This window comes from Saimiri boliviensis, chromosome 4, assembly GCF_048565385.1.
Source record: "Saimiri boliviensis isolate mSaiBol1 chromosome 4, mSaiBol1.pri, whole genome shotgun sequence".
In the NCBI taxonomy this organism is placed as follows: Eukaryota; Metazoa; Chordata; class Mammalia; order Primates; family Cebidae; genus Saimiri; species Saimiri boliviensis.
This window is the reverse complement of record NC_133452.1, coordinates 157,391,141-157,411,646: the sequence shown is the minus strand read 5'-3', so window position 1 is coordinate 157,411,646 and position 20,506 is coordinate 157,391,141. Positions and strand designations below refer to the sequence as shown.

General features: G+C 39.0%; 1 long non-coding RNA gene across 1 annotated transcript in view; it reads left to right on the top strand.

Annotated features, from left to right (window-relative positions):
* LOC141584405 (uncharacterized) overlaps positions 1-20,506 on the top strand; it is a 133,945-nt gene that overhangs the window by 11,074 nt on the left and 102,365 nt on the right. The gene's annotated exons all lie outside the window — the stretch shown is intronic.

The following is a 20,506-nucleotide window of genomic DNA, read 5'->3' as shown; positions in this document are numbered from 1 at the left end:
TTCCTGAATTGCTTAGAGCTAGCTACAATTTACCAGCCTCTGAAGTGGCATTAAAGCAATGTTCATTTCTTAATGAGTATTAAATTTACTTTTAGCCGAACCCTCTAGCTGACAATGAAGTGTTCGTTGGGCTTGCTATTGGCTCTCTCTTTGGTAATTACTCTACCACCAGTGATTATCTTTCTTTTTGGATCCAGAAGCTGAAAATGTTTGAGTCTTACACTTAATTTTAAAAGTAGGAACAGCAGTAAAACTCTCCAGATTTCAAGTCTCTGACTAGGGTATCTCCTCAATTATGAAACAAATCCGTATGGTGTAGTGGAAAGAACATGAGCTGTGATAGAAAATCTAAGTTTAACTCCTGAGCCTGCCGCTTCTATCAGGGCTTGGTAAAGCTACTGCCTCTGCCCCAGATCCAGCTCTTTCAGTGCAACCTGTGAAATAAGAATGTGTTTCACATTTTTAAGTGATCAGAGAAAAAATCAACTGAGTAGTAGTATTTCATGACATGAAAATTATATAAAATTTAAATATCAGCCCGTAAAGTTTTATTGGAATACAGCCACAGTCCTTTATTTGTGTATAGTCTATGGCTGTTTACATGCTACAACAGCAGAGGTGAGTAGTTGTAACAATGACCTAGATGCAGCAGTGACTGTATGGTGCAAAAAAGCCTAAAATATTTACTGTTTGGGCCTTTATAGAAAAAATTTGCCAGTGCCTGCTATAAATAGTTGATTGATCATAGGTGCATTAATTGCCTCTCAAAGACACCATGGCTTTGTCCGTAGAAAGGGATATATAACGCAGTTAAATCACGGAACTATTGTGAAAAACAAATAAGGTTGTTAATCTCAGCACTTAGAAATCTCATTGTTAAATAAGTCGAAATGGAATTACTGGTTATTGGATGTTTTGCTCTAATAATTATGCTTATCCTTCTACCAACTCAACTAAGTTTATTTTTAGATAGATGATGTATGATCTGTTTAATATATTTATTTATATTACATATGATTTAGAAATTGGCATTTAAAATAATTTATGCAAAGACTTACTGGATGTATATTACAAGTCAAGTACTCACCTCTGAGGAGAGATTATATAAAAATGAAACTCCTCCATTCTCTCAAAATTTCTTTGGAACAATCTCCTCATAGCCATAGCTACATGTATCATTTTTCCATGGGATCCTATTTTTGATCAGTCTGTGTGATCTTTTTAATTGTTCTCAGATCACCAAATGGAAACAAAGTAAATATACATTCTTCAAGTGCTTTGGAACTCTATTAGCAATTGCATATAAAATAAAAAGAAAAATTGGGATATTTATTCCATTCATCCAGCAGAAATTATGTTCATCTTTATTATAAAGTTTCACAATTTAAGAAGTTAAGTTTCCCACCTCGAATTTTACCCCCCAAACTGGTTTATGGATAAAAATCCAATGAAGATTTCTCTTCTAAAAGGATGAAGACATTTGCCATGCTGCTAATGAAGGAAGAAATAGAGGAAATCCATTTGGTTATTTCCTGATTCTTGTCCAAAAGCAATTGCCTCCTGCTGTGGTCTGATCTTAGTGTTCAAGCAGCGCTGGTTCAGGTCCAAACCTTCAGTCTATTTTGATCTAGGAGCGCTAACTTCTTTGATGTGTATCAGTGACTTCTAAAGTGCCATGCCAGGTTTAATCAAAGGTACATAGCTTCAGCAAAAATAAATGACGAGAAATGATCACAGTGCCACACGCAGGGTTTTTAAGCAGCCTCCAGACTTTGCTGTGCTGGGCTCCCTTCTCAGAGGATAAATGCAGGGACCTCAGAGGGTCTCTCTCAGATAAAATAATTGCAGAAAAACAGAACAAAGGAAGCAGAGCAATATTCTCAAGCCCTCCGATTTCACTGTGCAACCAATATTCCTCTAGCTGCTATGGCTGAGGCCCAGCACGGCACTCTGCACGATACTCTCATGAATGTAGGTGGCAGAAGTGAACGCTGAGCAGGCACCAGGGCTTCAGGGCCTCCAGCGTGAGTGTGCTGGACAAGAACGTTAGAGCTGGCATTACAGAGCCTATCCTAACTGCAGCCAAGCAGTTGGTCACGTAGTGGCCTTTTTACTCATATACAAGGATGTAAGCAAACACAGGTTGATTGTAGATCAACCATAACACAACTCAGGAGCCAAGGACCTTTTCAGCTTTCCGCCAGTTCTTTCGCCACAGCACAGTGTTGTGCAAGCATTTTACATCTCTGACCCCTTAAACTGTTTTTAGATGTATATACACATGCACACATATTATTTTAAATCCATGAGCAGTATATAGCATAATAATATATTGAATTTTAAAATCTTACCAGATTTAAGTCTGACGCTTTCTTTCCGTTCCCCAGTGTACTGTTTTAGGTGCTTTCAGAGGTCTGCATAACACATCTGTTGCCCTATTATCTAGACACTCTTTTCTCTGCCCCAGTCAATCTCCTCACTGCCACCCCTCCCATGATCTCATCCTATCACATGGCTTTAAATATCATGAACGTTCTAACAACTACTAAAGGTTTATCTCTAGACTGGACCACTCCCTTCAAATGTAGATTCCCGTATCCCATTTAAGTCAATGTCTAAAGCTAAATTTCATGTCTCTCCCAGTGAAGCTGTCCCTCTTTTAGTCCTTCTCAACTTAGCACAGACTATCTCCAACTTACATGTTTGATTTACATTTTTTTATTTTACCATGGTGTGAAAGTGATACATAGTCAGGGGAAACCATACTTTGAATTTGGAATTGTGATCTTTTCCCATATCATGAAGGCTAGTGATATGTGGTTTGACATCCTTGAGATACTGGGCAGTGACAGCTCCTCACGCGATCACAAGGGTAAACACTCGATGTTCTACAGGGGACTGTGGTGCCAGATGATTTCCCCCAACTGTGGGCTAATGTAAATCTCCGAGCACGTTTAAGGGAGGCTAGGCTAAGTTATGGTGCTTGGTAGGTTAGGTGTATCAAATGCATATCCTACTTAGGATATATTCAACTTAGTATGGGTTTATTAGCACTTAATCCCATCATAAATTGAGGAGCATCTGTAAATGCAACTATATCCTAATACGTGCTGAGACTAAAGTGGACTCACCTTTAATGTTTCTCTTCCTCTCATACCCTACATCAGCAAATCTTATCTGAACCTTATAGAGACATGCCAAGTCTTTGAATCACTGTTACTCTTAACTCTTTAGCCTAAGCCACCATCTCGCACACAAGGATGATAGCAATAACCTCCTACTGATCCTCTTTATCTCTCTGTAGCTTTTCTCAACACAAAATTCCAGAATAGACTGTTAAAACATAAACTAGATCAGGTCAGTTCTTTACTCAACATTCTTCATTGGCCTCCCATCTCATGCAGAGAAAATGAAGAGAATCTCACTCATCATCCTTTTTTGAGTCTCATCTTATATACTCTCAGTTATCTGCATGTAGCCTTCTACTTTTTCTAGAATTCACTGGCCACGTGCCTACCTCAGGACCTTTGCACTTACTCATCTTTCTGTAAGGTATTCCATCTTCTTGCTTCTTCATGTCTTTTCTGTCTTAGCTCAAATGTCTTAGTCTCATTGAGTCCTTCCTTGACTACCTTATTTCAATGGCAAATCGTTCTATCCGTCCTTTTCCTGATTTCTTTTTATCCATAGGACTTACCATTGTTTACAAACTGCATATTTTATTTCTTTATTTATTTTCTGTTTCCCCTGCCTAGACTGTAAACTCCATGAGAGGAGGAATTTTTGTTTCATTCGCTGCTGTATTCCTGACACGAGAGACAGAGCTAGAACATAACAGCTCCTCCAAAAAAATTTCTGAATGAATGAATGAATGAATGGATAGATTTGCATAAACTGCAATGAAAGGGATATACGCCAAGATGTAGTTATCTCCACTGTCAGCAAATTTATGGTGATTTTAATCTTTTAAATCTGAAAGTCCATAGTCCTTTATCACCAGCAAAAGAGAAATGTCTTATTAAATGCATATGAGTGTTTAAAGAAAAAGCAGGTATGGAAAAACTAAAAAGCAAGAAACAAAAATTTGTATGTATATAGATCAATATATTATAAATATTTACAAATATATACAGATAAAGAAATAAAATCAAAGGAAAATAGATCAAAATACTAACAGATTGTTTTTAAGTGCCAAAATTATGGATCATTTTTTAATTTTTCTGTTTTATTTCCTTTATGAGCATGTATTTGTTTATATTATAATGAAAATAAACCACCCTTTAAAATGAAATGAAATAAAATAGAATAGGCTTTCTATATGACCATATAGCAGATAAATGAAATAATAAATCAATAATCTTCACTATCAATTACTCATAAGTAGTCTTAATTATGATGTTACCACTCCGTTAATTTTTGTTTGTTTGAGACAGGGTCCCGCTCTGTCACTCAGGCCGGAGTGCAGTGGCACAATTTTGGCTCACTGCAGTCTCCACCCTCATAGGGTCAAATCATCCTCCCACCTCAGCCTCCCGAGTAGCTGGGACTGCAGGTATCCGCCATCACACCTGGCTAATTATTTTATTTTTTGTAGAGATGGGGTTTCCCATGTTGCCCAGGCTGGTCTTGAACTCCTAGACTCAAGTGATCTACCTACCTTGGGCTCCCAAAGTGCTGGGATTACAGTTGTGAGCCACCGTGCCAACCCTAATTATTTAAAAGAATTTATTAACTCCTTTAGCTTACTGTTTTCCTATTGAGAAATAAACTTCGACTCAAAAATGTGACTTCATGCTTTTGCCCGAAACTTGTTTCCAAACACTGGGGTTATTGCCATCACAATATAAAGCACTTTTGAGTTTATGTGTTTAGGTTTATTTTTATTTTTATTTTAAGTTCCAGGTAAATGTGTACATATACACCATGGAATACTATGCAGCCATAAAAAGGAACAAAATCTTGTGCGTTATAGGGACATGGATGAAGCTGGAAGCCATTATCCTTAGGAAACTAACACAGGAACAGAAAACCAAACACCACACATTGTCACAGTGGGAGCTGAGCAATGAGAACACGTGGACACAGGGAGGGGAACAACATACACTGTTTTTTTTTTGTTGTTTTATTTATTTATTTTTTTGAGACAGAGTCTCCCCGTAGTGCAATAGTACAATCTCTGCTCACTGCAACCTCCGCCTCCCAGGTTCAAATTATTTTCTTGCCTCAGCCTCCTGAATAGCTGGGATTATAGGCACCCTCCACCATGCCCAGCTAATTTTTGTATTTTGAAATTTTAGTAGAGACGAGGTTTCACCATGTTGGCCAAGCTCATCTCGAACTCCTGACCTCAGTGATCCACCTGCCTCGGCCTCCCAAGGTGCTGGGAGGGATTATAGGAGTGAGTCAGTGTGCCTGGCCACACTGTTTAGTTTTTAATGGTTAGTTTTTCTGTCAAGGATGCTTCACAAACATGTATTACTAAATAGTTAAGTTAAATTTTTCAGTGGAATGTGCTGGGCTCACTATGTTTTTTAAAATTCATTAAAATGCAAAAATGACCTATTAACCGTATAGTGAAAAACTCTTGATTAGTAGTATATTTTCAAAATATTCCATGACATATTAATAAAATACCCTTACATGTTAACCCTTTAACAGATTCTTCAGTTGCCATAAAGATATTTGTTAATCTCCTTGTACCTTTGGCATTGATAGCAATTAATCCATGCAGCAACAATCAAGGCTTTTGCTGCTGGCCTCCTGCTTGGATTTCCTGCTGGATATTGCCTTTCAGAGAACAAGTTTGGGTGTGTATTTTGCAGAACCTGTTTCACTGTCACGAAGGAGAGTCAGTTAAGTCTTCTTCAATATGTGAAAGCAAACAAAAGGCATCTCTCTTCCCGGTTCTAGGGTCAGGGCTTACCTCTTTGATCTGCTTTCTCAGCGTGGGCTTCATCTTCCAAACCCAAGCCCAGACACTCAAGTACATACTCAAAATAGATTTTGCTCAGAGTCCGTCTGAAATCACAGCTTGCTAATGAGAAAGCAGTTGCCTCAAGGAAGTGGATTCGCCCATCCCCTTCCGGCCACCATTGTAGTCCCCGCTTTGTGAGGGGAGGGGAGCTGCACTTCTGAGGCCTCAGTGCCTCCGTGGCTTCTCTGCAACTATCTCAGCTCCTGGTGCTTTCAAAGTGTCAATTACACCAAAGCCAATTATTAATGTTTAATATATAATCATTTGAATAATTATTTCCATGATAAAAGTATCTAAACTTTTTTAAACAGAGGACAAACAGGAGCTAATAGATAATAACGTATCAATAGTAGATGTTCATTCCTTTCTTTTTCTTTTTTTTTTTTTAATTGTACTTTAGGTTCTGGGGTACATGTGCTGATCATGCAGGATTGTTGCATAGGTACATACATGGCAATGTGGTTTGCTGCTTCCATCCCCCCATCACCTATATCTGGCATTTCGTCCCATGTTATCCCTCCCCAACCTCCCAACCTCCCTTCCCTTGAGCCCCCCAACAGACCCCAGTGTGTGATGCTCCCCTCCCTCTGTCCATGTGTTCTCATTGTTCAACACCCGCCTATGAGTGAGAACATGTAGTGTTTGGTCTTCTGTTCTTGTGTCAGTTTGCTGAGAATGATGGTTTCCAGCTTCATCCATGTCCCTACGAAGGACATGAACTCATCGTTTTTTATGGCTGCATAGTATTCCACGGTGTATATATGCCACATTTTCTTTGTCCACTCTATTGTTGATGGGCATTTGGGTTGGTTTCAGGTCTTTGCTATTGTAAACAGTTCTGCAACTGAATTGAAATTTAAATATACTTAATGTTACAATGTTTAGATCTATGAAAGAAATTAAATAGTAAAGTAATGGTGGCTGCAGCTGTCGCTGGCTCCTCAAGTGTGGTCCACCTTTGTGTTAGCCTTACGAAGTTTGAATACACTCTAGCTTTAGGAGTGCTGCTGCAAGTACTGTTGAGCCAGAAATAAGGGCATCTGCGTGAGCTCTGGGGAGTCATGGGTGAAGTCCGTATAGAGGCTTTTTTTAAGACAGAGATTTGCTCTTGTTGCCCAGGCTGGAATGCAATGGCCCGATCTCGGCTCACTACAACCTCAGCCTCTAGGGTTCAAGTAATCCGCTTCCCTCAGCCTCTGGAGTAGCTGGGATTACAGGCATGTGCCACCTCACCTGGCTAAGTTTTTGTATTTTAGTAGAGACAGGGTTTCTCCATGTTGGTCTAACTCAGGCGTCCCCAAACTACGGCCCTCGGGCTGCATGTGGCCCCCTGAGGCCATTTATCCGGCCCCCACCGCACTTCAGGAAGGGGCACCTCTTTCGTTGGTGGTCAGTGAGAGGAGCACAGTATGTGGCGGCCCTCCAACGGTCTGAGGGACAGTGAACTGGCCCCCTGTGTAAAAAGTTTGGGGACGCCTGGTCTAACTGGTCTTGAAATCCTTACTTCAGGTGATCTGCCCTCCTTGGCTTCCCAAAGTGCTGGGATTACAGGTATAAGCCATCATGCCTGGCCAAGGCATTTTTACTATAAAAGCGCATAATACATGCTAGTCATATAAGATTATTGGATCAGGAGGCTCATAGCTCTTGGGTGGTTAAGTATCATTACCTTTGGTATGTATCTGTTACCTTTTCTACTCATAGCACAAGGTTTTGGTTTTGTTTTGTTCTCAGGAGGAAAAAGTAAAAGAATCACATTAGGGAGGAAGGCATATGGGTTAAAAATTGACTTCTTCTACTTATTTTTTAAAATGTTTCAAAAGGTATATTTTTGTTGTTTATATTTTTTAAAAAGTATTATGAAATGTGACCTATGAATCCCATGCAGTTGGTCCTGGCAGAAGGGATAGCAGGCAAAAAAAAAAAAAAAAAAAAAAAAGGAAGAAACAGACTATAATAAGAAATGATGAAAAGAAGCCCCAATTGTAGCTCTTCCTACTATACTCTTCAGAACAGAAAAGACAAACTGCTTACACAGTGGCACCCAGCCAATCTCTAACTAGAATCAATTGCTTTGCCAACAAGGAACACAAAAGATGTTCAGTGTTTGCAAACTGAGTTTCCTGCAAAAGCACCTTTTCTCCAGGCTAGCAAAACGGGAGATTAAGACAGTTTTCTTCTGCTGCTCCTTTCTGCCGTTTCTGCCCTCCCCGTGTTCCAAAACCATTCTGGAAGAAGGCAAATATGCATCTAATCCCAGAGGAAAAGGAGACTTTTCACTTCACAGCATGAGCTCTTCATTACAGCTCTGTGACCACAGCATGCAATTGTTCCAAAAGACAGCAACCAATATTATAATTATCTGTATATACCCAGGTTGCTGGGTAGCCTTTGTTTTTTTTGAAGTTTTAAACATTTGTATACAGTTTTTTATATCAACACGATGTGACCAGATTTAGGGAATGGGGGGTGGAATATGAGCATGGCTGGAAGGAGCCAATTCTGGGACAGGGAGGAGAGGGAAAAAGAGACAGAAAGCTCCCCTTCATCTTTCACTTCTCCCCTGCTCTTTATTTCCACCTTCAGTAACCACCAGAGGGTTAGAGTGAAAGCAAAATTGAAAACAACCTCAAACTGTAATATAGCCTCTCTCTCTCTCCCTCTTTTTCTCTCTCCCTCTTCCTCATTTCAAAAGTATTTTGTTTGTGTCCTTTAAAAAAAAAAAGTCGTTCAATCTCAGCCCTTGTCTTTTTTCTTGGCACCATTCAGCGTTATTTTTCGTCTTCCTCTTCAATTTACAGCCCTTCCCCAGGTTTGTCATCACTCCTGCCTTCCAGATCTCAGGGTCCTGAACAACTTATGTCCTAAAGCCTAAGATTCTGCAGTGCCATTAGCTCCATCTACAAGGCTGATAGGCATTTGTGTGTTACCTGGGAACCTCTTCAACCTTTACAACACTTTCTTTTTTTATATATTTTAAGTTCTGGTGTACATGTGCAGAACGTGCAGGTTTGTTACATAGGTATACATGTGCCATGGTGGTTTGCTGCATCCATCACCCCGTCATCTACATTAGGTATTTCTCCTAATGCTATCCCTCCCCTCGGCCCCCACCCCCAGTGTGTGATGTTCCCCTCCCTGTGTCCATGTGTTCTCATTTTTCAGCAGTTTCTGTGGCAAACATATATTCTGGGTGCAACGCTTCCTACCCAGACAAACTTTTAGGGTACAGCAAGGTTGTAATTTGAAGGTGTGTGTTATAATTTTAAAGGAACCGTAACAAAGAATGAGACATTCAGTGGGAAAATTACAAAGGCATATACAAATCACTGGAGGAACATTGAGGTTCCAAAGAGGCACTTGGAACCAATGACCCTGCTACTATTTGTAACTAAAATTGAAATGCATTTAGTTGACTGTACTTTCTCAGAAAGATTTTTTTTTAGAGGTCAGATGTGGATTGAGGGCCCCAAAACAGTTTTTATGTAGACTTGAGATGATATTTTCTATTTTATAACTTTTGTATACCTTGAGATGAGCCATAATTATCATCTGTGGAAAACGGAATAGTGGATTCAAATCAGTTCTGAGAAAAGGTTCTGAAATAATAAAAGTTTTTTTTTTTTTTAATGAGAAGGTTTTTTGGTTTTTTTTAAAGAAAGCAAATATTTATTTCATTGGCTAGTAAAAGAATGTTCATGTTATTCTAAAATTAAACCTATTTAATGTAGAATATTATCCATCACCAGAATGCACCTTTGGAAAGTTTGGAAAGACACCCTAATTTCATATCTGAGAGATTACTAATCTCAAGTTGATCCAAAATATAACAAGTCCAAACGTTTAAATAAATGGGATACTTTTCAAAACGTTACTTAATGATAATTGAGGTATAAAGTGAAACTTACAAGCACTTTATGAATCTGATTGCATTGCCTTTAATAATGCTTTATATTGAATGTGTATAAATCTGAGTCCTTTGAAGGTAAAAGATGTTAACAGCTTGTTGTGAAATTTCTGCCAATGAATATAAAGACTGGACAAAGGATGTCTAGGTGCTATTTTCGTTTGTTTGTTTATTTGCTAACATAGTCACCTAAATCCTGGTTATGTCTTTTTTACTTCACTGTCCCACAGGCAGTTCGTACTCAACGTCACTTAAGTCGAGCAGCAACCCTTCACATTTTTCTTAGCTGCTATCGTGCATGTTGGTGACTCACACCTTCTTCTCCTTATGTGTTTAATCCAGACACTAGAATGTCTCTTTCTACTGTCCCTTCATCTCACATTCAATCACATCTCTCTCCTCCTCCTCATACTCCCCACCCTTGTCTTTAATGGGGTTCTCATTTTTCATTTGTATTACTCTAACCATAAGCTTATCTGCTGCCTTTGCCTCAAGCCTTGAGTCTCCTCTGCGTCTTAAACACAGCTGTCAGAGTGATACTTCCAAAGGAATTCGATCACATCCCTCCTTGCTTAACATTCTTCACCAATAACTTCTCTTTACCTTTGGGCTGAAATCCAAACTACTTAACCTGGCTTACAAAACTCTTCAAAGTGGGAGTCTTAGTTCTGCCTCATGTTTCAACAACTGATAATCTAGAGTTGTGCTGCTGGGAGGATAGCCACTGGCCATAGGTGGCTGCTTCAGTGTAATTTAAAATAAATTAAAATAGAATAAAATTTAAATTTCTCTTCCTTAGTCACACTCACCACATTTAAAGTACTTTACAACCATCTGTGGCTAGTGGCTTTACAGTCGCCTACTGCATTGGACAGAAGACGATACAAACATTCCCTTCGATGAAGAAAGTTCCATTGGGCAACACTGCCTGTGATTCAGTCATATAGCCAGCGTTCAACGCAGTTCGAAGTTTCTCAAAGATACCCACTTTCTTCAGCATTGTTGCTTAAGCTTTTCTTAAAAGGACACTCTCAAGATTGTCCTCACTGTCTTTCTCTTAGCTAAATCCTATTCACTTTTTCATAGTTGTGCCCATTCCAGCCTGGGTTGCTCCTCTTCCCATGGGTTTCTATAGCTTCCCCAAAGGATCTTTTCTTGCAGTACTTTCATTGTAGTTATCTGTTTTCATGTCTTTCTCACTAGTCTGTGAGTTCCTTGCTATCAGAAACTGTCCTTTAATGACAAATACTGTGCTTGACTCATAGGAGGCACTTGAAACCATGTCTTAGAGTAAGACAAGTATACAATATATGCTAAAAATGTTTCCTTTGTGATCAGGACTGATGCTTAGGGTAAACATTTAATGTTTAGAGTTAGGTGCAGAATATTCATAAATTTTAAGTTTCTCTTCTTTCCATTTTTTTTGTACATAGACAGTCAGTTGATTATAAAGTGCTTATCTTACTATAAATCTTTAAAACCCAGTATAAAATTAAAAAGTTAAATTATTGAGAAGTGACTTATAAAATTCTTAACCCAGAATGTTGTTTAAAAAGACCTCTCAGTGTTAGATACAATGGTTCAGATGTAAAACATACAACACAATATTTCAATAGTATCATTTAGTTAGATTTCAACATGCTGTGTTGTAATGTCTTTTAAAGTAGGAGAATTGAGAAAATTTTTACCACTTCCAACAGTTAGATTATTAATATCTCTAACACAATGTATAGACCACGTACCCACTTTTGTTTTTATAAATCATTAGGCTGTACACACAGAAAAAAACAAAATTGACATACCTTCCTTTTTGAACAGCGGCTTATTTTTAAAGTAATGAATCATAGTGATAACACAAAACATTGCCTCCACTATTGTATTTATTGTCTTTTAACTTAGTGAAAGAACTAACTTGTGGGTCATTTAAAATGTCACTCAACAATAACTTTTCTGCTTTTAGTTTTTAATTATTCATGAACATTGTATGTAATATTCAGAGCTTTAGAGCTGAAGAAACATCTAGGCAGATTCTGCCTGAGTCTATTCTTCTCTGACTTTGGCATCTTTCCACGTAGTTTTCTTTTTCTGCAAAAGGCCAACACATCCATAATTGGAGAATAACATATTCCAGAGTCTTGATCTGACAAAATTGTTTTATTGTTTTAAGAAATAAACATTTATAATTATGCATTAAGTTTATTATTCATTTAATTGTTCATTTATAGTTATACAGGTCATGGAGCAGCAGATGTGCATGGATGTACACATGGAGGAAGGGAGAATAAATAAATTCCAAATAGAAGGCCTTTATTTGCAAAAACACTTCAAGGCAGGCGTCCCCAAACTACGGCCAGGTGGCCGCATGTGGCCCCCTGAGGCCATTTATCCGGCCCCCTGCTGCACTTCAGGAAGGGGCACCTCTTTCATTGGTGGTCAGTGAGAGGAGCACAGTCTGTGGTGGCCCTCCAACGGTCTGAGGGACAGTGAACTGGCCCCCTGCGTAAAAAGTTTGGGGACAGCTGCTTTAAGGTAAATCAAATGAGGTTAGAATTTATTATTCTGATTAGAAGGACCTAGTCCAATATTGAGGCCATCTCTATCCTTACACTAAAAATGTATCCCTTTTTTCTGAAAGATAGCATCCATAGGAACTACAGTGTTTCCCTATGTAGTGCTAGGGTGCATTTTCCAATCCATGTATAAGGGCTTTACCCACTAATTAACCTATAACTCCTTCTGCCTGACAACTCATGGAGCAGATAGAGTGCATTTGCAGTTTCCTTCTTATTACAGAAGAGGAAAACAGGAACCATAATTGCCTCAGGATTACTGTATCATTCAGGATTGGCCAAGTTATGCTAAGATAATAAATGAAACTTGGAAATCTTGATGACTTTATCAAACAAGTGTTTTTCTTGCTTATGCTACATTTCCAGTGTAGTTGCATGTATGAAAGGAGGTGGGATGAGGCTCTCTTACTCATGGAAGCTTAGGGATACTGCTGACAGAGGCTCCACCATAAGGAAGAGAACCTACATGAAGAGCTCTTACCTCCCTGTCACTTCTGCTCACAGCCCATTGGCCAGAGATAGTTATGGGGCTCTGCCTTATTTAAAGAGGGCTGGGAAGTGAAGGTGGAAGGTGAATATTGGGTGAACACTACAGTTCTGTCATAATTAACTAGACAAAGTGTCAAACCCAAGACTCCTTAATTCCTACTAGCATCAGTTAAAACAATTGATAAATGTTAACTGGACAACTCTATTTCCAAATTAAGTGAACAGTGAATTGACCCTTTTTCACTATTTTATTATTTTATTGAGATTACTCTGTCCCCCAGGCTGGAGTCCAGTGACGTGATCTCAGCTCACTGCAACCTCCACGTCCCAGGTTCAAGCGATTCTCCTGCCTCAGCCTCCTGAGTAGCTGGGACTACCGGGTCACGCCACCTGATCTGGCTGTTTTTTGTATTTTTTGTAGAGATGGGGTTTTACCATGTTGGCCAGGCTGGTCTTGAACTCCTGACCTCAAATAATCTGCCTGCCTTGGCCTCTCAAAGTGCTGGGATTAGAGGTGTGAACCACCACACCTGGGTTGAATTGACTCTTAATGAAGCTGATTTCTCTCCTTTTAAATATTGGTTTACCGTGACTAGTTTTTGATTCTTGATATTAATTTAGGGCATCTGGCAGGTTAAGTGGAAGGTATTATTCCTCTCTCTATTAAAAAAATGCAATAATTGGAGGATATAGTTGAATTACAACATCAATGAGCTCTTGTTTCATAGATCAATTGCCCAATGTAGATGGGGACTTGGCTGTTAGGTTACAGTGCAGTTGTCACCAAAGTGAGGTACATATACATTTAACAGACAGATTGATACTGGTTCATTCATTAGGTTGACATGTGAGAGAGAGGCTGAGGGCGGTGCCATTATTTGTTTGATTATGAGTTTTTTAAAAAAATATTTTCTCAATTAGAACAGATTGTTTTTTGTGGGTTTGAATATATTTGATTTTTTCTTAGAATTTTCATCTTTCTGCCCACATTACTCATCTGTTCTTGGATGTTGTTTACCTTTTTTCCTATAGCTCTTACATATTAATTGCAGCATTTTAAAATTATCTGCCTGATAATTCCAAAATCTGTGTCTATATCTGAGGGTTTTTTTTTTTTAAATTTGGTTTTTAGCACGTCTTCTACTTGGTTTTGTTGTTGAAAACAAGGCATGACATAAAGTAATAGGAACTGAGGTAATCGGGCCTTTAGTGTGAAGATTTGTGTTAATCTTGATACAGAAGTCCTGGGAAAAGCTTTTCTTTTTAATGAAAAGCAGCTCCAGATCATTTTCCAACAAAGAGTGTGACTGTAAAGTCTGGCTGCAGACATAGACAAGCAAGCTGGGAGCTTACTGGGGTGAATGCCGGCAGGAACTAGGATCTAGATGTATTCAAGATGGCGGCTCCATCTTCTCTTCTCTGCCAGCCACGTGTACAGTAAGCAGCAGACAAGATGGCACCCATCAACTGGAAATCTCATTTGCATAATATTAGGGTGGGGCTACCAGCCTTCCAGAGCGCTATACAAATGTCATGCCTGATTGGACTAATCTGTGAGTTCTTTTTAGTTCAGATGCCATCTCCTCAAACCTGACTATAAAATCTGGCCCCTTAACTGCCAGCCAGTCCTTTCTGCTTGGAGACCCCTCTCTCTATGGAGAGAGCTGTTTCTCTTTCTTTTCTCTTCTGCCTATTAAACCTCCACTCCTAAACTCCTTGTGTGTGTCCATGTCCTAAATTTTCCTGGCCCGTGATGACGAACCCCAGGGTATACACCTCAGGTAACATAGCCACTTCAGTCTGGCTAGGAGTTAGGCCCAGTTGAACGTTTGTTATAACTATAGGTGGTATTGGTCTCAAATTCCTCTAGTGTCTATGTTTCTACCGCTTCATGCCTCCGTAAGAAAAACTCCTCACTTAGAATTTGTGTGCTATGGTCTCAATGTTTGTGTTCCCACAAAATTCATATATTGAAATCCTAATGCCTAATATGATGGTATTAGGAAGCGGGGGACTTTGAAAGATGACTAGGTCAGGAGGGTAGGACCCTTATGATTAGCACTAGTGCCCTTAAGAAAGAGGCCCAAAGGAGCTGATTTGCCCCTTCTTGCTTGTGAAGGCACAGCAAGAAGATACCATCTATGAATTAGGAGTTGCATCCTCACCAGACATCAAATCTGCTGGCTCTTTGATCTTGGACTTCTCACTTCCCAGAACTGTGAGAAATACCTTTGGTGTTTAAGCCACTCAGTCTATAGTATTTTGTTATAGCAGCATGAATGGACGAAAATGTTGAATCTGGACTAAGATCAGAAATCTCAGCTGGGATCATCTGGACAGGAAGTACTGAAGGCTTAAACTAGCAGGAGCCCATAAATAGCAATGTGCTCTTTCAGCTGTAAGTCTGTTACTCTATTGGAGTCCTGCTGGTGTGGTGGAAAGGTAGGGGAAGGGAAGTGTTCTGTAATCTAATAATGGCGTCTCTGTTTTCATCAGGCCTGAGTTCTGGGGATTTGACCTTTGCAAAAGTTTCATAGTTTTGTTCCCTTCTAAGCTAAGACAGGAAGTCAGAGAAATTTCCTTTTTCCAGGTGGGATAAAACTCTGGTCAAGTATTTTCCCCACTAACTGGAGAGTAGGCTTTTGACGTGGAGAATGCTCTGGGGGTGTTTCACTATGATTGTCCCTGCCAGAACCTGATGGGAATTTTTTTTCGTCTCTTCTCCATGAAGGCTTGTTGGAGTTTCTAAATGTAAAAGTGATGAGGCCCTCCTAAGATTGGATTTTTTTCAGTTGTAACCTAGTATGTGTTTCATCTCCTGTAAGTCATCAAAATTACTACTTATATGTTTTTACTAGTTTAAGGCTCCAGTAGTTCTTGTCCAGATAAGCAAATCTCAGCTGAGATTTCTGGGTTGTGGTTTGCCCTGCTACTTCGTGGGTACAAGAAAAGTCATTGATTTTTCAGTTGGTTCAACTTTATCTTGTTGAGAAAATGAGAGCAATGACTTCCAAGCTCTTTATCTGCCAGAGCTAAAACTGGAAGTCTGAGCTTATTTGTTAATAATACAAAGTTGCAGTACCTTAATATCTTCTGATTAGTTGGCAAGAATAATTAGCAGAAGTCAGATAAGAGGGACTTTTTTTAGCAGAATTTTAAGAGAAAACATTGCATAATTAGTGGATGAACTTGAAAATAATTTCCACAGTTTAATCAGTATGATCAACAATGCACTTCTTCTATTTATATTTACATGTTAGTGTTGAGTGGCTTTTCCACTTATCTGGCCATAAAATCAAGTATCCAAATAAACTGAATTTAGAACCAGAATTTCATATTGCTAAATCACAAGTATTAAATACAATTCTGCAAACAGATAGAGCATGTTGAGTCATACTTTTTGTACTAAAAATATCATTAGTACTACTTTTTGTGTGTGAACAAAATTTTATTTCATTGATGTAAAAAAAATGGTTATTTTATGTTTATCTTACCTTTAAAATTCCCATTTTGTACGTTTTGTAGCATATTCAACATATTAATGGAGTGTCATGTATGTGCAGTTTATAAAGAGATATGTATGTGGAAGGGAGTATTCAGATTTTTACTGCTGGTGTACAAGATTAAAACAATCAGTCTACTCACTGCTGCTTGAGTAACTTTGGTCAAATTATGTACCTTCATTGAGCTTCAGTTTCTTTTTCTATTTTTTTTTTTTTTTTTTTTTTTGAGACAGAGTCTTGTTCTGTTGCCAGGTGCCAGGCTGGAGTGCAGTGGTGCAATCTCAGCTCACTGCAGCCTCCACCTCCTGGGTTCAAACAAGTCTCCTACCTCTGCCTCCCCAGTAGTTGGTACTATAGGTGTGCACCACCACACCCAGCTAATTTTTATATTTTAGTATAGACGGGATTTCACCATGTCGGCCAGGATAGTCTTGACCTCTTGACCTTGTGATCCGCCTTCCTCGACGTCCCAAAGTCCTGAGATTATAGGTGCGAGCCACTGCACCCAGCCGAGCTTCAGTTTCTAATATGCAAAATGGAAATGATGATTTCTATGTCTCCATCTTCTATGGTTCTTGGTAGGATTAAGAAAGGTAATGCAAGGCTGGGTGCGGTGGCGCAACCTGTAATCCCAGCGTTTTGTAAGGCCGAGGTGGTGGGAGGATTATATGAGGTCAGAAGTTTGAGACCATCCTGGGCAATATAGTGAGATCCCATCTCCAAAAACCTTTAAACATTAGCTGAGTGTGGTGGCGCACACTTGCAGTCCCAACTACGTGGGAGTGTGAGGTGGGAGGATCCCTTTAGCCTGGGAGGTTGTCTGCAGTGAACTAGGTTCATGTAGCTGTACTCCAACCTGGGTGACAGAGTGAAACCCTTTCTCAAACAAACAAACCAGAGAATGTGTTTAAAAAAGATTTTTCCGTAACTGTTAAGTGCTGAAGGCAGCTATCTATGCTTTAATTTTTCTGAGTTTTCATCCTGTGACTCCATATTGCTTCAAAAGGGAACTGTAGTTGCTTTTTATTCAGCTAAAAAATTCACAAACTGGGAGTGGATTAAAAACTATAGTAATTTTTTTTCTGCAAAAAAACCAATGTGGAATTACTCTGAATATGTGAAAGCATACACTTTTCTCTGAGAAACAACAGTATCACACAGTATCTGGCCCTTGTGTTACTCTTAGTATAAAAACTTAAGAAGTGGAACTTAAGAAAGGCAGAAGATGCAAGATGCCAACTTAGGACCCTGACATGTTAGTTAGGCCCAGAGACACATGGTTCTGGGCATGATTTTTAGATAATAGTTTTCTCTTCTTTCCCAGAAACCACCTGAGGTTTTTTTTAAAGGTTATAAGCAGAGGCTCACAGTGCAAGAACATTTTAGTGTGAAGGAAAGATCACTAGGCATCCTAGAAGACATAAATTCTATTCCTATTTCTGATCAAATCAATGGCCACCTTGGAAAACTCACTAACTCACCTAAACTTGAATCTTCTTTCCTATAAAATAAGTCTTTTATAACTAAGACTTAGAGATTCTTTGAACCTACGCAGAATGCATTGGGAAGCGATTTTCACTGACATGGCTTGAATTCTTCATGGACTTCACTGCAATTGAAAACATACACACTTTTAATGATATTTCTATCGATAAATAGTTTTTCGTGACCAAAATTTGTCCTTTAGGAGCCAAATACGTTTGCCTCCAAAGATGGCACAATGTGATATTTCTGGGTAAAGTGGGAGATTCGGAAGATTCGTTGTTCCTGCTCTTTTTTTTTTTTTTTTTTTTTTTTGAGACGGAGTTTCACTCTTGCTACCCAGGCTGGAGTGCAATGGCACAATCTCGGCTCACCGCAACCTCCGCCTCCTGGGTTCAGGCAATTCTCCTGCCTCAGCCTCCTGAGTAGCTCAGGTTACAGGCATGTGCCACCATGCCCAGCTACTTTTTTGTATTTTTAGTAGAGACGGGGTTTCACTATGTTGAACAGGATGGTCTCGATCTCTTGACCTTGCGATCCACCCGCCTCGGCCTCCCAAAGTGCTGGGATTACAGGCTTGAGCCACCGCGCCCGGCTGTTCCTGCTCTTGAGTAGCCTCCGTGACAGCAAAGGTGTGATGGGTCAACCCAAACTCAAAATGCTAAAAGTAGATCAAACTTTTAAGGGGCAGAGACCAGGTGGGTGAGTTTGGTTTAATTATTATAATTACCTATAGTAACATTTTTACTGGTGGCATACAATACTAATATCAATAAAGTCAATGTGATCACCTAATTAAATGCCCATTTAACAAGAAAGCACATAAAACCTTTAAGAAAGGATAACATACTGCCTTTGGGATATAGAAGCAAGAAAACAATGCTGAAACAAAAATGACAACCTCTGGAGAAGTCAGAGAAATGCAAGCTGAGGTGTGAAAATTTCTCTCATCTGTTCCTCATGCAGATTTTTCTACATCTTGAGGTGTGGGACTTGTTCCCGATTTCAGACACCAAATATAAAATAAAAATAAACTCTCCAAGAGCCATTCAAGTCTTTCTAATTTTAAAAAGAAATCATACAAATAAGCATGGCAGTAATTGAGATAAATGACTTTTTTTAAACAGCAAAATGTGTTATTTTTCACAGAGTCTCAGTGAAAGAAAAAAAAAAAAAAAAGAAAGAATGAGAGAAGCTTGGGTGTCGGGTGAGAAATTCTCTGAGGAGACCATAAAGTGTCTCTTGAGTAAACACCATCGTAGGCATCAGCCAGGTAAACCCCTCTTCTTACAACAGTTTCACCTTGAGAAGTCAAGACATCTTTGGGTATATCATTGTTTTCCTAACAGTTTCCTCAGAGCCCAGTGTTTGGGAGGAGAACAACAATCAGATATGCACAGAGTGAAGTAGACTTTAGCAGGACTAGATACATTTTTTTGTTAAAGTTAATATGCTGTGATTGATTCCATTCCTGCCACTTGAGGCCGATTGAGGAGTAGAGGCAAGCAGAGGGGAGGCGCTGGTCAATGGGCACAAAGTTTCGGTTTGACAGGAGGAGCAAGTTCTGGTGTCTGTTGCCCAGCATTGTGACTAGCTGATAATAAAGCATTGTATATTTCAAAATCACTAAACTTTAAATGCTCTCGCCACAAAGAAATGATATATATATATTTGAGGTGATGGCCATGTTAATTGGCATGATTTGATGATTCCACATGGTATACATGTATTGAAACAACACACCGTATTCTACAAATGATTGTCAATTAAAAATAAAACTTCAGAAAAAGGCAGATGACATGACTGAGATCACATTAGAATCTCGATGTCTAAACATATAATTTGAAAGAACAAAATACAAAAATGTCACTTCACGGAGAAAAAGAGAAATATGTCAGCAGTAGTGCCTACTATACATGGAAGAAAATTAAAATAACAGTTACTGAGCAACCAATGTGTGCCAGGCATTATGCTAGGCAACTTCCATATAAAACATTATTTGTTACTCATTAAAATACTTTAAAGTTGGATATGATCATCCTCATGTTACAGAATACTAAACTATAGCTTAAGACATCCAAGGTAGTTTCTCAAGGCCCCAACCAATGTGTGACTGAGTCAGGATTGAACCCGTATCTTTCTACACAGTGACTGACTATTCATAGACCTTTGTGAGTCCTAAGCCCTCCTACTTCTGTAAGCCCAGCCCATATTCTTTCAAATATATTAAAACAAACACCTAACTTGAAAGGTAATTTATGTGTTAACCATATCTTTTGAGTTGCCATTGAAAAATAAGTAACTTTGTGACTTCAGAGCAAGAAAAATGATTTTTCATGTTGCAATTTTATTTTTAAATTTGGCAGCCAATAGTTTTTTTTTTCGGGGGTGGGGGGGCTTTGTTTTTTTTCAGGGTGAAAACACTTTTTATAGACTCTTGAAAAGTTCCTGGGTTCTCACATTGTGGCTGTAGTACCTACCAGACACAACAGCCTGACATTTCCCACAGCATTAGGGAATGTGGAGCAATAATGTGGTCTGCTTTCTGCTACAATACTTGGTAGATGATGTCACTCTAAAA